This window comes from Lathyrus oleraceus, chromosome 1 (genome assembly GCF_024323335.1).
Source record: "Lathyrus oleraceus cultivar Zhongwan6 chromosome 1, CAAS_Psat_ZW6_1.0, whole genome shotgun sequence".
In the NCBI taxonomy this organism is placed as follows: domain Eukaryota; kingdom Viridiplantae; phylum Streptophyta; class Magnoliopsida; order Fabales; family Fabaceae; genus Lathyrus; species Lathyrus oleraceus.
In genome coordinates, this window is record NC_066579.1 from 260,745,117 (window position 1) to 260,772,875 (window position 27,759).

Consider the following 27,759-nt stretch of genomic DNA (forward strand, 5'->3'; position numbering starts at 1 on the left):
ACTCCTTATGCTTTCGGCTCAAAGCATGAAACTGCTCTTCCCACATATCCTTCTCTTGCTTCATCTTGGCGAGTGCGTCTTCCAACTCGTCTACATCTTGGTTATGGAGTGTTGATGGCTCAGCCACAACCAAAGACATAGGTCTTTCACAAGCATACGGCATCTTCAATTCCAAAGTTCTCTTCTTTACCCAAAGAGTGTAAGCTTCCAAAGCTACACAGTTACGCGAACCAAGCTCGGATCTTCCTTTCCTATGCACATTATGCCAAGCATGTACCATATTTTGCTTCAAATGTTGGGGATCTTTACCCTCTTGATAGAAAAGACCTTCTAACTGAGTGTTATTAGGTTTGTCTCTCAAGGGGAACCCAAGTTGACGATGGGCCAAAGCAGGGTTGTAGTTGATTCCTCCTTATGTACCAATGAGAGACACATTATAGAATTCACCATAACAATCAATAATATCCAAGATGCTCAATGCAGAGTCATACCAAACTATATCATCATTAGTGAGAGACATAAGTCTCTGAGACCACCGTATACATTGTTTGTTCTCCATAAAAGTAGGCGTCTGAGGCAAGTGTGAAATAAACCACTTGTACAGAAGAGGAACACAACACACAATAGTCCTACCACCTTTAGAATTCCTTAGATGCAAAGAAAAGTACATATCACCTAACAAAGTAGGCACATGATTCCCAATCAAGAAGATTTTAATGGCGTTAACATCAACAAAACCGTCAATGTTAGGGAACAAAGCCAAACCATAGACGAGCAACACAAAGATGGCCTCAAAAGCGTCCACACTACCGGCTTGAGCAAAGGCAGTAGCTTTCCCTATGAGAAACTCAGAAGTCAACCCAAACATTCCTCCTTTCTTCACCCAGTGAGCCTCAATCTCAGACTTCTTCAGATGAAGAGCTTCAACTATAATATGAGATTTGGGAATCTCCTCCAATCCACTAAAAGGCACTTTGTCAGAAACGGGTATTCCCAAGAGTTGGGCATACTCCTCTAACGTAGGCACAAGCTAATAATCGGGAAAAGTGAAGCAACGGTAGAGAGGATCATAAAACTGAACCAATACACTCAAGAGTCCTTTAACTACATCAGTAAATAACACAGACAAAAGCTTCCCATGACGTTGCTTGAAGTCCAAGGGATATAATACAAAGGATGATAGCTTCCTTAGCTCTTTCAAATCGGGACATCTGAAACTGTACTTCTTAGTGTTCCTTCGTCCACAATCCATGGTATGAAAATACTTACAAATAAAACCTCAGTTCCTTGAAGTTAGTTTTCATGTGATGAATGCTATGATGTGCATGAATGCATGAATGCATGAATGCAACAATCATAAATAAGGGATCACACATAAGGAAAACAAATAAAGGTCAAGGGATGAATCAAGTCATTATCAAGATCAATCATCCATTTTGGTGGATTATGGTTTTCACCTTATCAACACCCAAGTTCCATTGATATTGACAAGACTTGATTGGATCAACCAAGAATCAAGGGTTTATTGTGAGTCACGAGCATGGAGTCGGGTTAAGAACTATCCCAAGGGGGTGTACTAAGGATAAAACCTGTAGATCATGTTCTAAAAAGTTCCCAGAGTCTTAATTCCATCTATCGGATATTACAGGTTAGGATGACTGACTCATCAACCCATAATATTCTTAAGAGAAACTCGTCTGAGTGTAGTATCGTGTAACAACTGTTATCAAGTCTACACTTGAACAGTCTCCGCACTACGTCCTAAATAGGACGAGTTGGGTTAAATGTTCTACGATCCTCAGCTTCTCGGACCCCAAATCATAGAAAGTAATGCCTAACCACAAATAACTTGTGTGATATCAATAGCTCCAAAAGGGTCTCCACTGAGTAGATGGGTCTCAAGCCAACTTGTTAAGGACTACTCCACACAAGTCGATCATGACTATACCATCCTCCTATCTTAATTGCACTCATGTTCGGGTTAGAACTTATCTCGCCACTCAGAGATCACCAAGCACAACAAGCAGATTATATCATACAAACAAATATACAAACATTAGACATACAATTATATACACATAAAAAAAAGTAGGCTAAACCCACTGAGGGCTACTCCCCAGTAGAGTCGCCACTTAATTTCTGTAGCGGTAAATTCATGACCATCAAGCTATGGATAAACTTAACGTCAATAAAACCAAATTCGCCACCACGCTTTTATTGTTTCCAAAGGAAAAGGGAAAAGTAAAAACAAAACCCAAAGATAAGAAGTTTTCAAATCAGAACTAATACAATGGCAGAGATTGCAAGTAAGGGGGGTGGTTACACAGAGGGAAGGTGTTATCACCCAAAGTATCCTAGGTACTCCTAGGGAGCCGTTTTTTATGTGTGTATGTGTTTTGGTATAAAATATGTTTGCAATAAATAGAGTGTGGGGATGATAAAAGAATTCATTAATTATATTTTTTGTGTTTGACAAGACCTTCGGACTTGTGCCTACCTACCAACATAAAAATGAGGGATCAAAACCTCGTAGTTCATGGTATAAATTTCAAAGTGAGTGAATTTCTTTTAACAAAAAATTAAGTTTAAAAGAGGCACAAAAGGCCCTAAAGAGTTTGAATGAGTGTTAGTTCTTTTTGTCTTTTGAAATTTTAAGTCAATATGGTTAAGTTCATTTACAAGTTTGATTTAAGAAAAAGAGTTTGAAAAAATCAATGGCATAGGCCAAATTTTCTAATTTGCAATAAAGTGTAAGTTTAGAAATCACAAGCAAAGAAGATTTTGAAAAGGGGGAGAGATTTGAAATTTAAGAAAATGGGAGGAGATGAAGAGACTAATCCTAAGCAAAAATGTAAAAGTTAAGGGTTGAAAAGATCTAACCAATGTGATGCAATCCAATAGACAAGAATGTCATATAGAAACCTATTTTTCCTTTGGCTTTAAATCAAGCAATATCAATAAGCAAGTAGCACAATGAAGATCAAGGCATCAAATAAAAATAGCCACATCCAAGCTAGCAACTTCATAGTCTTCGTCATAATCTTCCCATGTATCATATGCCATACTCCTTGAATGGCTCAGAATAAGGCATTAGACACATGTTTAAATTAACATTTGCATCAAGACCATGTAGAAGATGAACTAAAGTGGATCCCAATACTAGCAATAGAGGAAAGCTCAAATCATGATAACTTGATTTCAGAAATATTGGCATTGGCCAAGTCCTTTTGCATAGGAAATGTTGCCTAATTCTAAGTCCAAAGCTCAGATTACATCCAACAGTCCACACAAACATTTTTTAGGGGTTTTTGTTTTTTATTATGTACTTTAAGGTCCTAAGACCACAAACACAAACAAGATACAAAACATATATATATATATATATATATATATATATATATATATATATATATATATATATATATATATATACAATCATAATATATGGCTCAAATGAGCAAAAGGGAAAATGGCATAAACATAAACAAGTTAAATGATATGTCAATGAAAAATTGTAAATGACTTGAATTTAAATGACATAAAGTAAATGACTTGAAATTAAAAGCAATAAGAATAAAAGTTAGTCAAATGTTAGTTGATTAGATGTTATGATTATTTTGCTTTTCAATTGATTAAGTCATTCTTTGGAGAACACTCAACCCTCTATTTACAAGCATGGATCCTTGGACCAAGACATCTTCCAAAGGAAGGAAAAAAGGCCAAGTTTCCAAACAATACCATAAAAGGGGGGAGACTTACAATCCCACTTACTAGAATGCTATGCCTTTTGGGTCAAAATTTAGCGCTATGTTAAGCAATCGTAATTGGACTTATGTAGAAGTCACAACTATCTGAGGTTGAGCAATAGAAATTTTGGTGTTAATGCATGTTAGAGATATGGTACAATGAACCATACTCCTAAAACAGACCACACACAAAAAGAAAATGATCAAATGATGAACCTAATCTCATCCATACTTGTATTGGTTCATCTAACATAAGTTATTGATGAACCAATTAGCCTTAGGATATTGAGATGTCATTGGTCAATTAGAGGGATATGGTAGAATGGGATTGGAGATGAAGAAGGAGAGGAAATGAGACAAACACAAATTGGTCATGGGAGGAATTTTATCAAATTAAAATCATTCATTCATTTTGGGAGATGAAATGTACATTTCATCAATCCCCTAAGTCCAATGATTTTAATCCAACACAAGTCAAATCAACCTTGAGCAAGGCCCAAACACATAGTCAAACTTCACAAGTCAATAAAAATGGCTCAACACAAATTATTCACAATTAGTCAATTAAAAATCAAATTAAAATGCATTTAAATTAAATTATGTTTTATCAAAAACCTAAAACCTATTTAAAACACCAAATAAATGGCCAAGAGATTTATCATAGGTCAAACAGGGTCAAAGGACCTTGGAGAAAAAAATTCATTACTTTTGAAAAGTCACAAGTATTTTTAAATAATTAAAAATATGCACAAAAACAATGAAATCATGAAAAATATCAATATTAATCCAAAAAATGATTTTAATTCAGAAAATGAAAGAGAAAAATATTTGAATTTTTTTGGTGAAAGTCCCATATTTTTTGGATTAATAATGAAATTAATATGAATTAATTAAAAATAAGTAATTAAAAGAAATATTCAGAAATTCAAAAAAATGAGAGTCATCTGATCTCCTTCATTAATTGAGGTGGTAGATCAGATGGTGACAAGCGCGCGTTCCACATGTTCCTTGGTCAACTGAACCACACACATGGTAATCAAAAGCAACGCACGGGATTAAAACATTTAAAAAGGATCATATGGTTGAGATGCAAGACAACTCATCACCGGAGCCAGAGCTCCGATCTTCTTCTCCGATGGACTTCACAGGACTGGTCCACCATCAACCATCACAAAAATGAAAAAGCAAGACATGGATTTAAAAAAAAAATGCTTAGGAGCTTGAATCTGGCCTCAATTTTGTCCAATTCCATGTATATGAAAAGATACAGGGATTTGAATTTTGAGGATCATGATCTGAGTTACTTCTATTTGACCTCAAAGCAACTCAATCTTGTTGCCTACATTGGTAGGACTTCAGCAAATCAACAATCAGTCAAAATGGATGAGAAATGGGGGAGAATCGAAGAAGAAAAGTTTATGAAATCTCACCTTCGAGGAACTTCAGATTAGCTTGATCTTGCTTCCAATTTGACTTGGCTTGACTCTAGAAGCTTGTAGAAGATGATTTAGATGGTTAAAAATCTTGGACTCTTGGAGTTTCAATCCTAAAATAGAAGGAGAATTAAAACTTGGTTTCTAAAGAAAACTACAAGATTATCCTTTCAATGGTGTTTGGGGAAGAAAGGGGGTCGAAGCTTGGGCCAGATGGATCCCATTTCTAATCATGAAGGGTCTTATTTATAGCCAATGTGAATGATATTTGCACACTTCCAAATTTGTCAAATTTTCAAATTCTCCCTTGCATGGATGCATGGGCGTGTATTAGGCCCATGAGATGATGCCATCTGATCCAAAGTTCAATGTACTTCATGCTGAAATCATGTTAGAAGCTCATGCAAGTGTGTGTGAAAATTGGAACTTGAAATTATCCAAATGATGCTTTAACTTATACCCATGCGCAAGTCCTTCAATTTTGATTCAAATGAGATGATCTTAGATGTTTTGGAAACCTGAGATCAAGGGGAACAACTTTCATGTTGAACACTTTTTCATTTTAATCTTGGATCATGATGAATTTTGTGGTGGAAGTTTGGGAAATCAAACATATTTGAAATTTTTCTAAGTCCCAAGTCAAATGTTCACTTCTTACATCTTGAATAACTTTTTCTATGGACTTAAAATGAGAAACGTTCCTTCATAAAAGTTGAACCTCTTCCAAACCTTTTCAATTTGGTCACAAATGTGACCTCATTTGGATTTGGCATGAAGGAGTTATGAATTTTAGAAGTTGAGGAAAATCACTTGTTCAATGGTATTGGCCCAAAATGACCTATAATGTTTCCTCTTGGCACATGCATTTGTAAGTTGAATTTGCACTTTCTCCAAGAATAAAAGTTGAATTAGACATCTTAAATTTGATCTTGAAATTTGAATGGATTTCATCTCATAAAAATTTAGCAAGTTACGGTCTTGGGAGGTTGACCTCCAAACTAGGGTTCAGACAAAATGACCTATAATTTGTCATCATAAAAAATGACTTTCCAAGCAAAACTAGATCTTGACCTCATCAGCAAAGTTATTTGGAATGTCATTTAGAGTAACGTTTCTCTTGGAATCATTTTCATATGACAAATATTGTAGGAGATAGGGTCTAGGGAATCCCAGTTTTGACCAGTTGACTTTCTCTGGTCAACCACCATGAACCAACTTGCTAGCTTGACAATCTATTGAATTTTAGGACTCACGGAGGATCATATATGCATATGATGAGGTAATATGAAGTATCCCTTGAGATATTTGATCAATTATTGAGGAAACGTGTTGAAGAAGTCACACAAGATACCCATATGAATTAGGGTTTCCAAGGCAAACAAACTTCAAACTCTTGATGATTTCTTGATGAAAATAACATGTGAAGATCATAGGGGTCCATATATGATACTTAGAGCCAATGTAAACCAATTCTTGATTGAGCTCCTTGCATTGAGGGTCTCAAACCCTAGATATGAGCTTGATAAAGCATAGGTGAGCATGTACACTACCTATAAAGCAACAAACTATACATTGACATGTTTTTGGTATTTTGGTTAGTAAACAATGAAAAATGAAGTATGATACAATCAAATGTGCTTGGTGATCTCTCCCAATGCACACCCAATGGATTACGGGTAAGGAGGATGCCAAAGTGTGATCCCAATGCTAATGCATATGATGAGATAGCATGAGGGATCCTAGGGTCAAAATTGGGGTCTTACACTGATCCGGCGCGCCCTATTATTTTAATAAATAATATACAATATATTTCTTCGATAATTTTGAAAACTTAGGGGGTAAACTTATTCAATGTACATGCTTCAAGTTCCATTAGCTTTAATTTATATTTTTATCTCACTAATAGTGGCGCCTTCTTGAATATTTTATTCTTTCCAACCAAGATGAATTTGCTTCTATTATATATATAGCATTTAGTTTCACTTGTCTAAACAACACAAATAGAACCCTAACGAAGAGCCATTAACAAAAGAGCCATAAACACATACCATCTTCAATACGAAGATGTTGTGTGTTTAATGCTCTCATTTATTCTTCAGAAATCTAAATCTTTTTATTTTACTTCTTCTACAGAGATCTTGGACGTCAAACATCACTACTCATATTATTGTCATATTGTTGTTGTTATTGTTGTTATTGTTGTTTTTGTTGTTGTTATTGTGTTATTGAAATTCAAAACTCTAGAGATTTTATTGTTATTTTTATTGTTGTTATTGATGTTGTTTTTGTCGATGTTCTTGTTCTTGTTGTTGAGATCCTAAACCCTATAGGTTGTTTATTGAAGTTGTTGTTATTGATGTTGTTGATTGTTTTTTTTTTGTGTGTTGTTGTTTAATGTAACTTGTTTATTTTGAGTTGAGTTTATTAAATATATATGTTGTATTTTAGTTTTTGTTATTGTGTTTGAGTTTGATATTGATATTGACATTTAGTTTATGTTTTTTGTGATTCTTTGTGAAACTCTCATCTTATTCCGTCGAGTTGAGTTTATTATACCTAATGTCAATTATTTGTTTCACTAACCCCTTTGTGAACATATAACCTATTAAACTGGTTTTGGAAATTATCATATGAAAAATTATGTTGTATTTGAAACTTATCTTACACCGATTAATGATTTTATAGCATTCTGCAACTCATCATTGTAAGGACAAGGTTTGGTTCAGCATCTGACATTTAGTTTTGATGATAACAATGTGTCGCAACCTGAAAAATGGAATGCGAAAAAAAACAACCGGCGAAGAAAGACAGGAGAGTCGCCACCGTGCGTTATTTATCCCAAAGGAGGGAAAGGAAACGCTCGAAGTAAACCTGGAAAAAGGAAAGGACAAGACAGGGTCTCGCAACCAAATCTTGGGTTCGGGAGTCGATTATGCGAAGGGAAGGTATTAGTACCCCTACGCATCCGTAGTACTCTACGGGATCCACTTTTGTAGTTCTTGTCTAAAGGGTGTGGGTTTATCTAATGTGTTATTTACTTAAAAAAAGGGGTCAAAAGAAAATGACTCGCACGGATGTCGCATCCACTGCATACGTATCTCATCTGAATATGAGAATCAGAGTCTTCGTAGCTCGGTTACCTAGGGGTTAATGGTAATTGTGCTCGCTAAGACATCGCGTCTTATGCCTACGTATCTCATCTGGAATGAGAATCAGAGCAAGCCGTAGTTCGGCTAACTACGGGGTTATGGATTGGGTTTTGGACGAACGACGTCACTATGCAATCTACCGGATGCTCGACCTTTGGAGACTTACTCGCCTGTAGTAGAAGGAGTAAACGTGTTAGGAGAAGAAAAATCAATGGGTTTGTAGGGTTAGGGATGCTCATGCAAAAGGAGTCATGGACGAAGGAACCTGTAAAAAAAATAAACACACAAAACGTTGCCTCCTATCGAGGTCTTCCAGCTAAGAAAGCGGTAAAAATACGGGAAAATGTAAAAGTACCAGACGGATAAAGATCCGAAGTAACAGTAATTAACGGAACAAGGAAACCCTGAGATCCTTCCAAGCTAACACCATCAAAGAAAGTGAGTCAGTACAGGTAATCGGAATGAAACCTCCAGGTGGTATCCCACAAATAAAGTGGAACACCAGGCAAACCATCTCTGCAAGAGTCATATGAGCCCTCACAAAACAAAACTCAATAAACAGGTTAGAGAAACAAAATAGGGTAACCAAGAGTTGCCCCCAAATCAAAATGTAACCACATGAATCATGCCCTTTCAATTCACAAAAAGCTCACAAAAAGCAACCAAGGGTATGAGGCCTAAACCTCTTGTCAAACACATGCATCAAAAGGGTATCAAATTTACCCATAATACCTCATACATTCAGAAAATTCAAATTGAAGGCATAAAGATGATGGATATAGGGAAAACCTGATTGGAGAGATCGGTTGAAATCAAATGGCACGGCTGGATTTGCAAACCAATGTTAGGGTTTGCTTGAGCTGTAAGTGTGTGAGTCAGAATGAACCTTTCAGAGTTGCCTGGAGGTTGCTGCAGATTAATTCCCACTCTCTCTGTCTAGGTTTCTCTCCAGGTTTTGTCCAGGATTTTGTTCCAAGGAAACCTCAGAGTATTTTGCTTCTCTTCCTTTTTCTGTCTGTTTTGTTTCAATGAAACTCTAGTATTTATAGCCTAATATTGGTAGCTTAGTGGGCTTTTGAGAGAGGTCCAAGTCTGAGATTTTTCTTTTATTTTATTTATTTATTTAATTAATTTTTTTCTTCTTTTTTTTTTAACTTTTAATTTTTTTGTTTTTATTTATTTATTTATTTTTAAATAAAGTTTCTTGGATCTGATTCTGATTGACATGATGAAATGCAATGTGTAATGTTAAATGACCTAAAAATGAATGCATGAATGAGGAGGGCAAATTTTGGGGTGTTACACAATGCATTGTTTCTAAGAGAACAATTTTGTACACTAATGGTTTTTATCTAGTGTATAGATATTTCTAATAGGTGCTGACTCTGAAGCATTGAAATATGACATCATCAGATTATACAATCAACACACTCTGCCTCTAAAGAGATACACGTGCTTTACGAGATGCTGTCAAGTTCTAGGAAGATCTTAGACAATGGTTATGATGAACGTCTATGCTAAAGCTTCTAACTGTGACTCTGATTGAAGAGCCTCTAAAGGATTTTCAGCCTTCAAGATTCTGCGCTCAAGTTATGAAGATTCTGATGAACAAGATCTGAAGACTCCGAAGAGCAGGTTCTAAGGAATTGTGTCAAGACTCTAAAGATCGAGGTTCTGAAGATTATGTCAACTAGTCTCTTGATCCTTTTAAGCATGCTTCAACATCATTTTATCAGAAGCCTCTGAAGATTAGAAGATAAGATCAAAAGGTTTTTCATCAGAAAAATAATACACAACACAAGATCACCCTTCCCCCAACTACACTGACTTTGTGGGCCAAGGACAATACTATTGTACCATTTTGTCTCCTATATGCAAACCGTTTCACAAAGAGACAACTAAAAATTTCTATTCCAATTCTACTCTTCAATGAATCTTTTAACTGCATATATAAATAATTCTTGGAAGAATTGAAGAAGTTGCATATGCTAACTCAGTATGCTAAAACTATGCTCATACACACGCTCTTGTTGTAATATATAGTTTATGTGTATAGTTTTTGTAAACACACAAGAGTTGTTGCTCGTTATTGTGTGAGATATTATTTGTATTAATCTTGTGCTAATCTGCTTTCTTAGAAGAAATACTTGTAAGCACACACTTGTAAATATCAAAGTTGTTTGAGTGGTTTCCTGGAGTGAGTAGGTTTTAGTCAGATAGACTCAAGAAGACAAAGACGGGTTGTCTTTGTGATGGTTGTAATCAGTTTTGATTATTGTGGATTAAGTCCTTGTTGAGAAGGAAAAATCATCTTATAAGGATGGATTAGTGGTAGCTTTGTTAACAGCGAACCAGTATAAAAATAACTTTGTTATTTTTCTCGTTCATGTTATTGTCCGATTGAGTTGATTTTGAAAAAGCTTTTGTCTTTAGAAACCCAATTCACCCCCCTCAATTTCTTATGTTTCTTGTCACATTTAATTGGAATAAGAGCTCTGATTCTGGTATTGATAAGATGCTAAACACTTAATAGTATCCTATAAAGATCTAGTGTGAAACTCAATGTCTACCCTTCCACCACCAGTTGCTCAAACAAATGATAGAGATCATTACAATGCTAAACCTCTAGTTTTTGATGGAGATAGATTTGACTATTGGAAGGATAAAATAGATCTCTATTATTTCTAGGTCATGATGTTGATCTATGGGATATGGTAGTTGATGGCTACGAACACCCAGTAGATGCAAGTGGAAATAAATTTGAAAGAAGAGTCATGACAAGTTAACAGAAGAAAGACTCTAAGAATCATCACAAAGAAAGAACCATCTTGCTAAATTTTATTTCATACACTGATATAAGAAAATCACCAACATATATACTGCTAAATTTATACTTTATTCTTTGAGGATGACACATGGAGGGAATGAACAAGTTAAAGAAACCAAGGTTCTTGCCTTGATTCAAAAGTATGAAGCATTCCAGATGGAGGATGAAGAAACTATTGAGAACATGTTCTCGAGGTTTCAGACTCTTGTTGCAGGACTTAAGGTTGTGGACAAAAGGTATTCTACTACTGATCATGTTAAAAAGATCATCAGAAGTCTACCTAAGCGTCGGAGATCTATGGTAACATCTCTGGAGTTATCAAAGGATCTTAACAAAACTTATCTTGAAGAACTAGTTAGCTCTTTAAAAATTCATGAGATTGAGCTCGAGGAAGATGAGCCCAAGAGAAAGAGAAAATATGTTTCTCTGAAGTCTTCAGGAATATCTAAGAAGACAAAATCTCTTCAAGCAGAAATTGATGAAGAGTCTGATAAAGAATCAGAAGAAGAAGATGATTTATCTCTTCTGTCCAGACGCGTTAATCAACTCTAGAATAAAAGGCTTGGAAAATTCAGAGAACAAAGAAGGAAATGTGGTTGTTCTGATTCCACTTCTGGATCTAAGAAGGCTAGAGTTGGCAAATAACTCATATGCTTTGAGTGCAAGGATCTTGGCCACATCAAGAATGAATGTCCCAAGTTAAAGAAAGAAAGGCCTAAGAAGAACTTCAGAGGAAATAAGAAGGGTCTAATGGCTACATGGGATAATTAAGAGTCTTCATAAGATGATTCTAAAGAAGAGCAGGCTAACATGGCACTGATGGCTTGCACAGAAGTTCCTGCAGAAACGATTCAACTAGAATCAGAATCTGAGTCAGATTCTGAAGAGGTATTTTTTGAACTTTTTCATTTTGAGCTTGAATCTAGTTTATCAGAAGTTTTGGAAAAATATCAGAATCTTCTAAACAAATACAAGGATCTGAAGAAGATTCATGTATCTGAATCAGAAGCTTATTGTAAGTTTCAGAAAGATATTTCAAGTTTGAGTGACGGAAATCTCATTTTGAAAAACGACAACTATGTGCCTCAATGCAAGAGTCTCAAACCTGAAAAGAAAATTCTTTCTAAAGCCTCTACAGGTTCTAGTAATATCATACAAAAATATGATAAATATTTCCAGAAATTTCTTGATAAAAGCCTGAATAGAAGCTTAATGGATTCCATGATTTATGGTGTTAGCAAACACTGAACAGGGGGTATTAGATATAATTCTGATGACGAATCTGATTCTAAAAAAGATGATAAGCCCAATACTCTTCAGTACCATTTTGTCCCTTATGGTAAACAAAATGGAGTTATGCCTAAAGGTAGAATTGCTTATAAACATGAGGCTAATGAGAAACCTCATTCTCATTTCAATTATTCATACATGTATAGCTATCCTGCACAAAAACCCAAGTTTGTTAAGAACTCCAGGAAGACTAACCCCAAAGGACCCATAAAGATATGGGTACCTAAGGACAAGATAGTATATGTGACAGATATCCTTAGCAGCAAAGTTGAAATACCAGTCATGGTACCTAGACTCTGGATGGTCATGGCACATGACAGGAATAAGGCATATGTTCCAAAGCCTGGAACTTAAGCCTAGAGGCTTCGTCGATTTCAGAGGTGTTCAAAAAGGGAAGATCATTGGCTCCGGAATAGTAGGTAGCAATAAACTTCCTTCCATTACTAATGTTCTTTTAGTTGAAGGATTAATGCATAATCTGTGTTCCATAAGCCAATTAAGTGAAAACGGTTATAACATTATTTTCAATCAAAAGTAATGTAAAACTGTCAGTCAAAAGAATGGCTCAGTTCTTTTCAAGGGAAAGAGGAAGAACAACATTTATAAGATAAGACTTTCTTATTTGAAGAATCAAAATGTAAAATGTCTTATGTCTGTAAATGAAGAGCAATGGATGTGGCATAGACGGTTGGGCCATGTTAGCATGAGGATGATTTCTCATCTAAATAAGCTCAATTTAGCCAGAGGCCTACCAAATATGAAGTTTTCTTCATATGCTCTTTGTGAAGCATGTCAGAAAGACAAGTTTTCTAAAACTTCTTTCAAGGCTAAAAATGTTGTTTCAACCTCTAGACCATTGGATCTTCTTCACATTGACTTGTTTGGTCCAGTGAAAACCGCCTCTATCAATAGTAAGAAGTATGGAATAGTCATTATTGATGACTATAACAGATGGACATGGGTGAAATTTCTCAGACATAAGGATGAGTCGCATTTTGTGTTTTCTACCTTCTGCTCCCAAGTGCAAAATGAGAAGAATCTCATAATTGTAAAAGTCAGAAGTGGTCATGATGGAGCATTTGAAAACAAAGAATTTGAAAAACTCTTTGATACTAATGGCATTTTCCATGATTTCTCCTCCCCTAGAACCCCATAACAAAATAGAGTTGTAGAGAGGAAGAATAGGACTCTGCAAGAGATGTCCATAATCATGATCAACGACAATAATGTGGCTAAGCACTTTTGGACAAGAGTAGTCAACACAACATGTTATATTCAAAATAGCATCTCTATAAGACATATTCTAGGTAAGACTCCCTATGAATTGTGGAAGAATTTGAAGCCCAACATTCCATATTTTTATCCTTTTGAAAGTTCTTGTTTTATGATGAACACTAAAGAGAATTTGAGCAAGTTTGATTCTAAGGCACATAATTGCATCATGTTAGAATACTCTGAATGCTCAAAATGGTATAGAGTATACAATACTGAGACACAGATTGTTGAAGAATCAATACAAGTTACATTCAATGATAAGCTTGAATTTGAAAAGTCAAAGCTATTTAAAAAGTTTGTAGATCTAGAGATCACTTATTCAGGTTCTGAAGGAAAGTCTTCAGAAGCTGAAGCAAAAGACTCTGAAGCTCCTCAACCAGAAGTTATTGAAGCTTAGGCTCCTCTGTGAAGGCACAAACAAATATCTTCACACTCTGAAGAATTGATTATAACAGACAAATATGAACCTGTCCGAACCAGATCCTCTTTCAAACCTTCTGAAGAGACACTTCTGCGTTTGGTGTCTATGATAGAGCCTACATCAATTGATGAAGCGCTCCTAGACACATAATGGATTCTGGTTATGCAAGAGGAACTCAATCAATTCTCTAGAAATGATGTGTGGGATCTGATGCTAAGATCCAAAGGAACTAACGTTATTGGAACAAAATGGATCTTCAGAAATAAGTTGAACTAACAAGGAGAGGTAGTAAGAAACAAGGCTCGACTAGTAACACATGGTTATAGTCAGCAAATAGGGATTGACTATACATAAACCTTTGCACCAGTTTCCAGGTTAGAGTCTATTCGTCTCTTAATTTCCTTTGTTGTCAATCATAACATGATCTTATATCAGATGGATGTTAAAAGTGCATTTCTGAATAGTTACATTATTGAAGAAGTGTATGTACACCAATTCCCTAGTTTTGGAAATCTTAAAAATCCATATTTTGTTTTCAAGCTTAAGAAATCATTGTATGGTCTGAAACATGCTCTCAGAGCATGGTATGAAATAGTAAGCAAATTTATTTTAGAAAATGATTTCACCAGAGAGAATATTGATACAACTCTTTTCTGTAAGTCATTTAAAAATTATATTCTCGTTGTTCAAATTTACATTGATGATATCATATTTGGTTCTGCTAATGCTGCTTTGTGCAAGGAATTTGCTAAGTTTATGCAGGCAGAGTTTGAGATGAGTCTGATGGAAGAACTCAAGTTCTTTATAGGAATTCAGATCAATCAAAGTCCAAAAAGAACATACATCCATCATAGAAAGTACACCAAATAACTTATGAAGAAGTTTGACATGTTAAAATGCAAGATCTCAAAGAATCATATGCATCCTTGAGAAGGATGAGGTAAATGCTAAGGTAGAACAGAAGGTACATAGAGGTATGATTGGTTCTCTTTTGTACTTGACTTCTTCTAGACCTAACATTTTGTTTAGTGTCTGTTTGTGTGGTCGCTTCAAATCAGATCATAGAGAGTCACACTTAACAACTATTAAGAGGATCTTCATGTATCTGAAAGGTATGATTAACCTTGGCTTATGTTATAGAAGATCTAAAGACTACAAGCTAGTGGGTTATTGTGATGCTGATTATGATGGAGGCAGACTTGAGAGGAAAAGCACTTCTGGAAGCTGTCAGTTTCTGGGAGATAACCTGGTCTCATGGTCCAGCAAAAGGAAATCAATAATAGCACTTTCAACTGCTGAAGTTGAATACATTGTATCCTCTGGATGCAATACTCAGATACTCTGGATGAAAAGTCAACTAGAATATTTCTAGATATATGAGAGTAACATTTATATACTTTGTGATAATACTTCTGTTATTTGTTTATCTAAGAATCCCATTTTGCATTCTAGAGCAAAACATATTAAGATATACTCTGTGATAATACTTTTGTTATTTGTTTATCTGAAATTTATTGATACAGACCATCAATGGTCTGATATCTTTATAAAACTCCTTTCCGAAGATAGATTTGTTTTCATTCTGAAAATTTTGAAAATAGACTTATGTCCAAAATGAAAAAAGATGTTTTTCTAAGAATATTAATCTCTCAGAATTGAAAAATGAAAATCTGAGATGTGTTGGTTTTTCTGAACGTGCGAGTCTTCTTAGTGAGAAGGTTTCATAAGTTCAGATGTATCTAGTCAGAGTTTGTTTGGTTAAACAAATCTGCTTTATGGATATTGAACAATTTTTCATTAAATAGTTGTCAATTAGTCTTGATTAATGGAACGGTTTTAAGAGAGTTTTCTTAGAAAACTAAATCGTTTCTGATCTGATGATGTGACACATTGGATGATTAACTCTTGGGATTAGGTAAAATCTTTCATGCTTTACCCCCTTGTAAGATTTTTGTTGTTTTCTTTATTTTTGTCATGATTTCAAAAAAGTCTATTGAAACACACTCCACTCACTTCACGCACTTTCGCTACTATCACAACTTACACTTTCTCTCTTTGAGCTTAAGAAACTTCCAGTAAACCCTAAAACCCTTTTCTTCATCAACAATGGCAGCTTCTAAAGTTATTTCTCAATAGAAGAAGAGGAAGACTGCTAAGAAGCATTCTGAAAGGATATCGAAGAAGTTTAAGGTGTAACACCCTTCTAAAATACCCCAATAATTAATTAATTCAACAAAATATAAATCAGAGTAGATATGCAATTTCAGGGTGTCACACTTGACACTTCACACCGTTCACCATAATAACTTGTCATGCTCATTTATTAATCAAAATAAAACATTGCACAATTCGCAGCGGATAGAGATCTAATCAATCATGCAAACCATGTAACACATTACATGTAAAGTTGTTGAACAACCAAAATGAAAACAAAGTAAAACATCCCGTCCCGATGTTACATCTACCAGAGCATGACCCACTAAGGAACTACACTAGACTCCAAGCACTAGCTTCTACTCAATCACTGCTCGTTACCTGAAACATAGTTGTAAGGGTGAGTTCCTCAATCGATATAATAAGCATTATAAAATATCATGTAATGCTAAGTAATTTAACACATTTCATCACCCAAATCAGATCACACATTTAGCAACGGCAACATCAACTCAAAATCATAATCATACTCAACCCAACACAAAACACACGTATAATATTGGAATACATCCATGCATATTATACGCCATACATACATTATGCAATGAGACTCCATGCATGCGGTACCGACTATTCGTGAACACATAGTTCAACCTCACCGATCAAATCCAGATACGGCTACCAAGCTCACTAGTCCCACTCATTTGAGACCTAGTGACTCACTCACTAATTCCTCACCATGGGAATTAGCTACCACCCCAAGGGCTATGCTATGCACGCTAAATCACCTAGCATGCAAACATCAACAACAATCCACAATAACTCACTCACTAATTCCTCACCATGGGAATTAGCTACCACCATAAAGGCCATACTATGCACGCTAAATCACCTAGCATGCAACCATCAACAACAATCCACAATGGACATATGCTCACACTCTAAGCCATAAACAGTCCATCCACAATTGCATACATAACAGATACATTCACAGCATTATGCATACCATCATACATCATCAGCATATTTATCACAGAATCATATCATGTCATGCCAAATAATAAATTACAGTATTAGCACACTCTACTAATACCCCTACTGCTCAAAACAACGGGAAATGATCCCTACTATATCATACACCAATATAGGCCAATCATCAACTATGTACACAATATTTGAATATCAAATTTTCACTTTTCCAACAGTGTTAACCGGTTAACGCCCTGGGTTAACCGGTTAACGCAACACAGAACACGCTTCCTGGCACATTTTAACAGTGTTAACCGGTTAACGCCCTGGGTTAACCGGTTAACGCAAGACAGACAGCAATTTCTCATAATTCATAACAGTGTTAACCGGTTAACACCCTGGGTTAACCGGTTAACGCAAGACAGAAAGCTGTTCCTACGCTAACACGAACAGAATGCAGAATCCCCCGTATTTTTCGCCGTCGGAGGACTTCCGGACCTCCGATTTCAATTCCGTAAAAAGCTACACGTCCAGAAATTTACGATTCACCCAACTATAGATTCAATCACAGTTTTTAACGTAATTTGGTCATCACAATATGCAACATTCATCATCCAAATTAGGGTCAATTCAATGGCTTCACTACAACAAACAAGACCTTAGACAGCGCTTTTTTTAGCCTTAGACAGTGCTTTAAAGCGCTGTCTAAACCTCCGCTGCTAAAGGTTTAGACAGCGCTTTTTTAAATCTTAAAAGCGTTGTCTAAGCCCCCCCCCCCCCTTAGACAGCGCTTTGGCCAAAAGCGCTTTATAAGACCCTCTTATTTTAAATTTTTTAGGTATACCTTAGACAGCGCTTTTGAAAAGCGCTGTCTAAGCCCCACCCCCTTAGACAGCGCTTTCTAAGACCCTCCTATTTTAATTTTTTTAGGTATACCTTAGACAACGCTTTTCAAAAAGCGCTGTCTAAGCCCCCCCCTTAGACAGCGCTTTTGCCTAAAGCGCTTTCTAATCCCCCCCTTAGACAGCGCTTTTTACAAAAGCGCTGTCTAAGGTATACGAAAATTTTTGAAGCTTTTGTTTTAAACCACATTTTTTCCAGGTTTATAAACCAGAATTTCTACCTGTTTTCAACCAGATTTTGACAGACAATTATCACATTTTATATATGCCATTTTGGCCTTTTTTCTACCAATTTTTGGCTAACAAATATATATATATATACCAATTCAAACCAATTTTGCCTTAAATGTATCAAAATATATACAAATTTATGTACACATTTACAAGTCATTACATATACTACAAATGTACACATTAATTACACAAATTTATGAAGAAACATTGAGCTCTATCATGAATTGACATCACTCCTCTTTGATTTCGTCCACTTGATCCTTTGTATAAAATGCACACTTGAATTCCTCAAAGTACTACATAATAATATAACATATTTTGAATTAATTCCAACTATTTAATTATATGAGATATGTGTAAATATAAAAATAACTCATAAGTTAGAAATACATACATCGGTGGGAGTGACTCCAAATCCCTTACCCCTCACCCGACCAGAATACTCAGGGACATCTAATGCCCGACTAAGTATGCCCTTAGTATCATCGGGAGATAAAGACTGAGATAGCTCCTCCTGAAAAATCAGATGAATACCGTATACTTGTCAAATATTTGTGTATAAAAATGTTATTCAATTAATGAAAAAATGTTATACTTACACATTTCTGGTATACGTGTAAAACTTCTTCTTGAGGAACTCCAGATTTGCCCACACGGGCTTCCTACCACAAAACATGTGCAGGAAGAGATGTTTCTGAACTTTCCTCCTTCTGCAGCTACACATTAAGTCATACAATTTGATCAGATAAAACTAATATATGATGAACAAATTTGTTATCGCAATTTATAAATACTTACCATGGATTGTTCTAAGCGTCCATATCCGACACGTCCTTTTCGGTACGGATATGCGGGACTTGATGCTCTTTCCCGATTTGTAGCACTTATTCTTTGAAAAACCGGGTCTTGTCTTTTGGATTTGAAAGCTTCCCATTCTTCAGCCGATATCAAACTTTCATATTTTTTAGGAAGCTCCGCATCCACAAAATTACCATCCGCATCCTTAAGGAACTTGGATGATAAAAATGTCTGAAACCCTCTTAGAAGCTTTCCGGCCAATTTCATACAAAAACCTCTTCTTTCTTCTTCGATGTTAAAACATCGCTAAGAAAAACATACAGATTGATAGTTAGTATCGGTAATTGAAAAAACATAATTGATACCGTATAATTAAGGGCCAAATGATTGTACCTTTATCTCACTCCAAATTTTTTCTTTGGACTCATTCAGCTCTTTGTTTCTCCAATCATCACATGTAATGGGAATTTCATTCCTTACTAGTGCATCGATAAAACTAGTTAAGGTATGCCCATTAGGTTCTATAAGCTGTCCCTGGTTGTTCCAATAGACATCTAGTATGATGCCTCGAGATCTTCCTTGGACCACCCTTCTCATTACTGTGATGCCTCTTCGAATTTCTTCTTTCGCGGATACTTTTTTACTAACTTCCTCATGTTGGTCATCAGCCATGTCTAACCTGTAATAAACCAAGGAAACCATCAAATATCAAATATAACTTATAATCAAAGCAATTGAAAACAAAAAAATAAAGAAATCATGCATTATCAGATATAACTTATAATCAAAGCAATTGAAAACAAAAATATAACGAAATCATGCATTATCAGATATAACTTATAATCAAAGCAATTGAAAACAAAAAAATAAAGAAATCATGCATTATCAGATATAACTTATAATCAAAGCAATTGAAAACAAAAATATAATGAAATCATGCATTATCACATATAACTTATAATCAAAACAATTGAAAAAAAAATAAAGAAACCATGGATAATTTACCTAAGTCACTAACATCTCTTTCTTTTCTTTGTTGGAATATTAATCACTTGTTTCTTAGCAATGCGTACAGATGAATTGATCCAAATTCCCTCATTATGATCGTTTCTTATATATGACTCATCCGGTATAAGATCCTCAACTTCATCATTTCTATTCAACTCATTCCGTCTAATGCATGACTCATTCTCAACATCAATATCACATTGATCGACACCGCTATCATCAGTCACTTTGTTAGAGAAAAGCACTATAGACCATTTTGTACTCTTCGGGTCATTCACATAGAACACTCATTCTCAAAAGGTTAAGTTTTATTACGGGTTTTTTATTCAAATATGTTTTACAAAAGGGATGATAATGATGGGTATGTTTGAAACCAGCGGCCTTAGTTGGTCAATAAAGGAAGCCACTCCAACAACAACAACTGGCCTCACAATAGCAATAACAAGCCAATAAACCAAAATGCTGTCGACCAAAGTCTAAACAAATGTTTCGAAAAAATATCACAGATATGGAAATCCAAGTTTGCCACAACCATTTTCATATTCACAACCATCATTTTCCAACAGCACGTTATACAGTATCTTAACTTATTCACACTATACATAAAGAAAATTCTTCTTAATGCCTTTTAGAATTATCTTGCTTGAACTTATCTACCAATATAATCACTTGTGAGATTATTCATAAGAACTTATAGAAACAAACAACCTATTTATGATATATCCACAAACTATTTCCACCTCTCCAGAATAACATGAAAACCATTTATAGTTTATATGAAAACAGTTTTAAGTTATTTGCTCTATATAGCTTATGAATAAACATTCACTCATAAGTGCTTATGCTATCAACACTTACTTAAACTGTTTATCAAAACAGGGATATTTGCTTATAGCTATAGGCACTACAATTAACTCATTTCATAATAACCAAACAAATGCAGCCACAAGAAATTCAAATACATTGCAGAAAACCGTTGCTTATAGCTATAGGCACTACAATTAACTCATTTCATGATAACCAAACAAATGCAGCCACAGAAATTCAAATACATTGCAGAAAAGTAACTGAGAAAAATACAGAAAAACAGAGGACTATTAACACCATAAATCAAAGAAACACAAGAGATAATCAAAAAATTACCAGGCCAGAAGCAAAAATTCAAAGCGTCCAAAACAAACAGGTACTGAACAGTGAGAGGTCCATTATCAAAATAATGAATCCCTTCAAAATCCCATTCAACTTTGGGAATAGACTCAATCTTGCTCACTACTTTCTCAATTCCTGAAAACGAAACCAATGCAACCATAAATACACACATTCGAACATCAAGAGAAAAAGAGTTTCATAATGAACGACATTAGTCGGAACCTGAAGAGTCGACGGTGACATGGGAGGAGCGGCTAGCGACCCAAGCAGAGGTAGCCCTAACTTCATCCATGGAGTTTTCACAATGCGGCGTTTGAATGTGAAACTGTGATAATAAACCCTAAAACCCAAAGCGGTTAGAAAGAAAAGAAGAAAATAAAAGTTTTATAGAGATTGTTCATAGTTTCGCGGTTTTCATGCTGAAGGTAAAGGGTACATTACGTGGGCGTGATTTTTAATTCTATAATGTGACTGACCTTACCTACCCTCTCGTTAGTCGTTACTTCTGGGCCACGAAATGCCTAATTTTTTTTTTTAATTTAAAGACTTTAGACAGCGCTTTATCAAAAGCGCTGACTAAGGTCTATATTTAAAAGCGCTTTCTAAAAGCGCTGTCTAAGGGGGGGTCTTAGACAGCGCTTTTAGAAAGCGCTGTCTAAGACCCCCCCTTAGACAGCGCTTTCATTATTTTTTTGGAACATTTTCCGTGTTTTATTTTAATTTTAACCTTAGACAGCGCTTTCTTTTAAAAGCGCTGTCTAAGATGCGCTGTTAAAAGTCATTTTTGGCGTAGTGCTTATTACTACCCATTACATGTTAACCCATAATACCCATTAAACGACAATAAACCCCCCTTACCTGAGTTAATCCGGCAAATCCTTTACTTCAAGCTTTTCCCTTCTTCAACCCTTGTTCTCTTGCTCTTCCTCTTTGCCCTTTTCTCACTTTCTGTCGCTTCTCTGGTTTTCACGTGAAAAAACCCTTTTTACCAAATGGAACTCTTTATATATATATTCCAACTTTATTATTCCAATAATAATAATCCAATAATATTCCAATTATTTAATTAAATTAATAAATATACTATTAACTTAAATTAAATAATTATCATATTTTATCGGGGTGTTACAACTCTCCCCCACTAAAAGAGTTTTCGTCCTCGAAAACATACCTCAAGCGAATAACTCTGGATAAGACTCCTTCATCTGACTCTCAAGTTCCCAAGTCACATTGCCACCTGCTGGTCCTCCCCAAGCTACCTTTACCAAAGCAATCTCTTTACCCCGCAACTGCTTCAACTCTCGATCCTCGATCCTCATAGGTGATGTTTCAACAGTCAGGTTATCTCTCACCTGTACATCATCTACTTGGACCACATGCGACGGATCAGGAATGTACCTCCTCAACTGAGACACATGAAAAACCTCATGCAAATTCGCAAGTGACGGCGGTAAAGCGATACGATAGGCTACCTCCCCTATCCTCTCCAAAATCTGATAAGGACCAATAAATCGAGGTGTCAGCTTCTTCGACTTCAAAGCTCGACCAACCCCAGTTATCGGAGTAACACGAAGAAACACATGATCTCCCTCTTGGAACTCAAGTGACTTCCTCCTCTTGTCGTGATAACTCTTCTGACGACTCTGAGCAATCCTCATCTTCTCCTGAATCATCTTAATCTTTTCCGTAGTTTGTTGAACAATCTCCGGTCCAACCACAGCACTCTCACCGGACTCATACCAACATAAAGGTGTCCGACATCTCCTACCATACAAAGCTTCAAACGGTGCCATACCAATGCTCGAATGAAAACTATTGTTGTAGGTAAACTCAATCAAAGGTAAATAGCAATCCCAAGCATCTCCCTTTTCCAAAACACAAGCCCTCAAAAGATCCTCCAGCGACTGACTCGTCCTCTCAGTCTGACCATCAGTCTGCGGATGATATGTAGAACTCAATCTCAGCTTAGTTCCCAAAGCCCTCTACAAACCTTCCCAGAACTTCGATGTAAATCTAGGATCTCTGTCCGAAACAATACTCGACGGAATACCATGCAAACTTACAATTTTCTCAATATACAACTCAGCTAATCTCTCTAACGGATAATCCATTCTGATCGGAATGAAATGAGCCGATTTTGTCAATCTGTCAACAATCACCCAAATAGCTTCAAAATTCTTAATTGTCCTCGGTAAACCAGAAACAAAATCCATACTGATACTATCCCACTTCCACTCTGGAATAGCCAACGGTTGCATTAGCCCAGACGGCTTCTGATGCTCAATCTTTGACTTCTGACAAGTCAAACAGGAATAAACAAAACTCGCAATTTCTCTTTTCATTCCCGGCCACCAAAATAACTTTTTCAAATCATGATACATCTTCGTAGCCCCAGGATGAATACTCAGGCCACTACGATGTCCTTCCTCAAGAATACTCTTCTTAAGTTCGGTAACATCCGGAATACACACCCGATTACCAAATTTCAAAACACCATTCTCATCAACTCTGAATTCACCCCCTTGACCTTGATTCACTAGAGTCAACTTATCAACCAAAAGCATATCGGATTTCTGACCCTCTCTAATCTCATCCAGAATACCACTCGTTAACTTCAACATTCCCAGTTTAACACTATTGTGAGCACTCTCACACACCAAACTCAAGTCTCTAAACTGCTCAATTAAATCCAATTCCTTAACCATTAACATAGACATATGCAATGATTTCCGACTCAATGCATCAGCCACTACGTTTGCTTTACCCGGATGGTAATTCAAACCAAAGTCATAATCCTTCAGAAACTCTAACCATCTCCTCTGTCTCATATTCAGCTCTTTCTGATCAAACAAATACTTTAAACTTTTATGGTCACTGAAAACCTCAAATCTTGACCCGTACAAGTAATGCCTCCATAACTTCAGAACAAACACCACAGCTGCCAACTCTAAATCGTGTGTCGGATAGTTCCTCTCATGAACCTTCAGTTGTCTCGAAGCATAAGCTACAACCTGCTTATTCTGGATCAAAACACCACCCAAACCCAACAATGAAGCATCACAGTAAACCTCAAATGGTTCCGATGGACTCGGTAATATCAGAATAGGAGCAGTAGTTAACCTTCTCTTTAACTCTTGGAAACCTTCTTTGTTAGACGGTGTGGCTAGTGATCGAGAGGGGGGGTGAATAGATCACCTCTTTAAAATTAACGGATTTAACGTTTTATCAGAGTTTTCAAAAATGGCGGAAAAATCAGTCCCGAATCGACTTCCGTCTATTCTGAACCGCTACTAGAAAGCCGGACACACAAGTGTAATTGCTGGATTTTAATGAGAATGACAGAAACAATTCACACCAGAATTTTAACTAATTGAATGCACTTATCCTTAAAGTCTATTTCCAATGAATAAAATCTAGCTAACCGTTTTATCAAACAGTTGGTGTGTGTGTGATCGTTAATGAACAGCAATGGAGTTTGATTAAAGTTTTCTTGCCACTGCTGTCTTGAAAAAGAAGCAATCACCACACACTAACTGATATTGCGAAAACAGTTTGAAAAACGTAAAGAGGAGTAAGGTAAGAATACGATACGCAGAGATTTGGTAAGGAAGTTCCCCACGTCGTCCTCGCGTGTGGGTACGTCTCCCTCTCAATTTCAAATGAAATTGAGAACTTTGATTATCAATTATTGCCGAATCCGTTGATACAAGGTTTTGATACAAAGACAGAATTCTAAACTCTAAGAACCTCTTCTTGTATAAACCTTCACTTGATCTGAGCACGATCAAGATTTTCCTGCACAAAGTTGCAAACAATTCACCGGTTCCACGACCTGCTTGCGAAATCCCCCGATCTCCAAACGCAACGCTGCGGCTGAATATGTTCTGCAAATGTGACTCCCAAACCCTCAAGAACACTCCAGTTCTTGAAGGACAAACCAGTAGGTTTTTCCTAGAAACCCCCTTCAATCTTCGACTCAGCTAGATCCTCGATCGTTCCACTGCAAACCACAGCTAGATCCTTGATCGTACCACTGAACGTTATCTCGATGCTTCTTTAATCCAAAGAACAAGAATTGTTATGTGTAAATGTTCTTGAAGAAAAGTGATTGAGAAGATGAAGAAGATGAAGTCTCTTTCAGGTTTCTATGTGCTCTCAAAACAATTGCTCCAACACTGCTTTTTGATCTGTGTTCAATTGTTTTCCCTCAATGAATTCGTCTTGTTTTCACTGCTGTTGTAACCTGTCTTTTATATGCTGCAAAAACAGTTGCTGTTATACCACAAAACAGCTTTATGTATTGATACATGATAGTGTGCATCGATGCATACTGTAAGTAATGTAAATTTTGGTGAAATTTATTATTCATGTATCGATGCAAAAGTCGTGTGTATCGATGCAAGTGCTTATTACACTAGTATGTATCGATGCCTGGTGCGTATGTATTGATACACAGGCTGTTTCAATTTGTCATGTATCGATGCAGGGATCGTGTGTATCGATGCATAGAGTATTTTGTCTTCCATGTATTGATGCATGGTTCGTATGCATCGATGCATACTGAACAGAAAGGTTTTGTGATTTATTTCATGCTGTATGTATCGATGCAGAGGCTTTATGTATCGATGCTTACTGACATAAAATGCATTTTAATTGATATTTAAAGGGAAATATCAATGTAGGTTTATATGTACAGTTATGCAACAATATAGTGGGATGAAAAACATAATAAACACACATGTATCATGTAATGCAATGCACAACCAACATTTGGATGATGATCACACAATTTGCTATCATTAAAAATTAATTCAAGGTAAAGAATTCTCTCACAAACTCCCCCTTTTTGATGATGGCAAATTCTTGGCAAGATGTGTGATACTCCCCCTGAGTTTGTGCATATCTGCATTTTCTCCCCCTTTGTCAACATCAAAAAGAGGAAGAGACAAATTTATCAAGGTAGCATAGTGAAGCAAGACATGGCAAAAATGGATAACCGGCTATCAATCACAAAGAATGAAGCGTCAAGGTGAAGAATCATTCACAAAGAATGACGAATAAAGGCAATAACAAAAGAGATAAACAGAAATTGAAAAGCATTTTAATGGTACGGACGAGTTTAAGAGTTACATAAGCTAAACCATATATTGTGCAACAAAATGAAACTTGAGCAATATGAAATGAAATGCAGTGAGATGCAAGGATGGTGGGTTAATTTGGATTGTTGCCACCACAGGACTCTTCATCATGTCTGTCAGGATCTCGGTAGCTTGGCGGAGGCGGAGGAGGAGGCATTGTGTCTGGATTTTGGCCCATGAAGGAGTAGTGCCGAAATCGGTTCTGAACTTCAATGCTTCTAAAGCTGTCCATAATCCCAGGATTTTCACGGCAGTCATCCATAAAGCCGGACATTTCGTTGTAGAAAACCTGATGCCATTTAACCAAGTCTTGGTGCCAAGCGTGTTGATTGTGATACATCCGTGTATGCTCATCATGCCAGTCCCGATGCTCGTTGTGCCATTCAGATTGTTGAACATGCCAGTACCGTGCTTCTTCATGGCGTTCTTTGTTGACAATTTCCATCTGTTGAAGCATATGAGTGATGTCCGCATTCGGTGTTGAGGCTGAAGTACCACCGGAGAATGGAGGGGATGTAGGTTCAGGTACGTAGTTTGTGGGAGACCACCTTCGTGGCACCCACTCACCCCAACCAGTATTGGCCTCAGCTTGAGGCACATCTGTTTCAGGTGCATCCTGCATTTCTTCATCAGGCTGTTCTTCAGCAACATGGATGCGTTCCGAAGGCACGTCAAAGTTGTAAATTCTGGTTTTGGATTTTCTTTCGAAGAAATAGAAGCATTTGCGGTCTTTGTCCCACCTATATCCCATATGCGATAGAGTGGCAGAGTCAAACTCTTGAGCTGCCGATGGAGATAGGAGAGGAACAATAGGTATTGCAACTTTCCAATACTTAAGAATTTTCATTATTTGAGATGCATAACCTAGAGCCACATTCTTGGAGTTGTCTCGCACAAAAAATAGACGTTTAACAAAGTAGTTCGCCCAATTTAGGAGAACCTTGTTTTGCAGAATGTAGAGAAGATGTATGCTGGGCCTGTCCAACCGAGAGTGTCCACTGTTTGTTGGACGCAGAATGTGTGTGATAATCCAGTGAAGAATACGCGGAGTTTGCTTGATCATACCTGACGTGACGTGTTCGTCTTCACTTAACGGTCTATCAATCTTTAGAATAGAAGTTGTAAAGTCCTTCAGGTCAAATTCAGGATCAAAATGCAGGTCATGCCAGCACTTGAAAACCATTGACGGAGACGGCATTTGAAATACCGTTTCCCAATCAGAGGCTTCAAAGGTGTATGTTCTGACTCCGATAGAACACCGGAACA

General features: G+C 36.4%; 1 long non-coding RNA gene across 1 annotated transcript; it reads right to left on the minus strand.

Annotated features, from left to right (window-relative positions):
- Window positions 1-21,349: 21,349 nt before the first annotated feature.
- On the minus strand, window positions 21,350-21,885 carry LOC127130036 (uncharacterized). The gene is made up of 3 exons (XR_007806411.1): window positions 21,832-21,885; window positions 21,578-21,695; window positions 21,350-21,490 (listed from the first exon to the last, which is right to left on the minus strand). It is a non-coding gene; the product is annotated as an uncharacterized LOC127130036 (long non-coding RNA).
- Window positions 21,886-27,759: the final 5,874 nt, after the last annotated feature.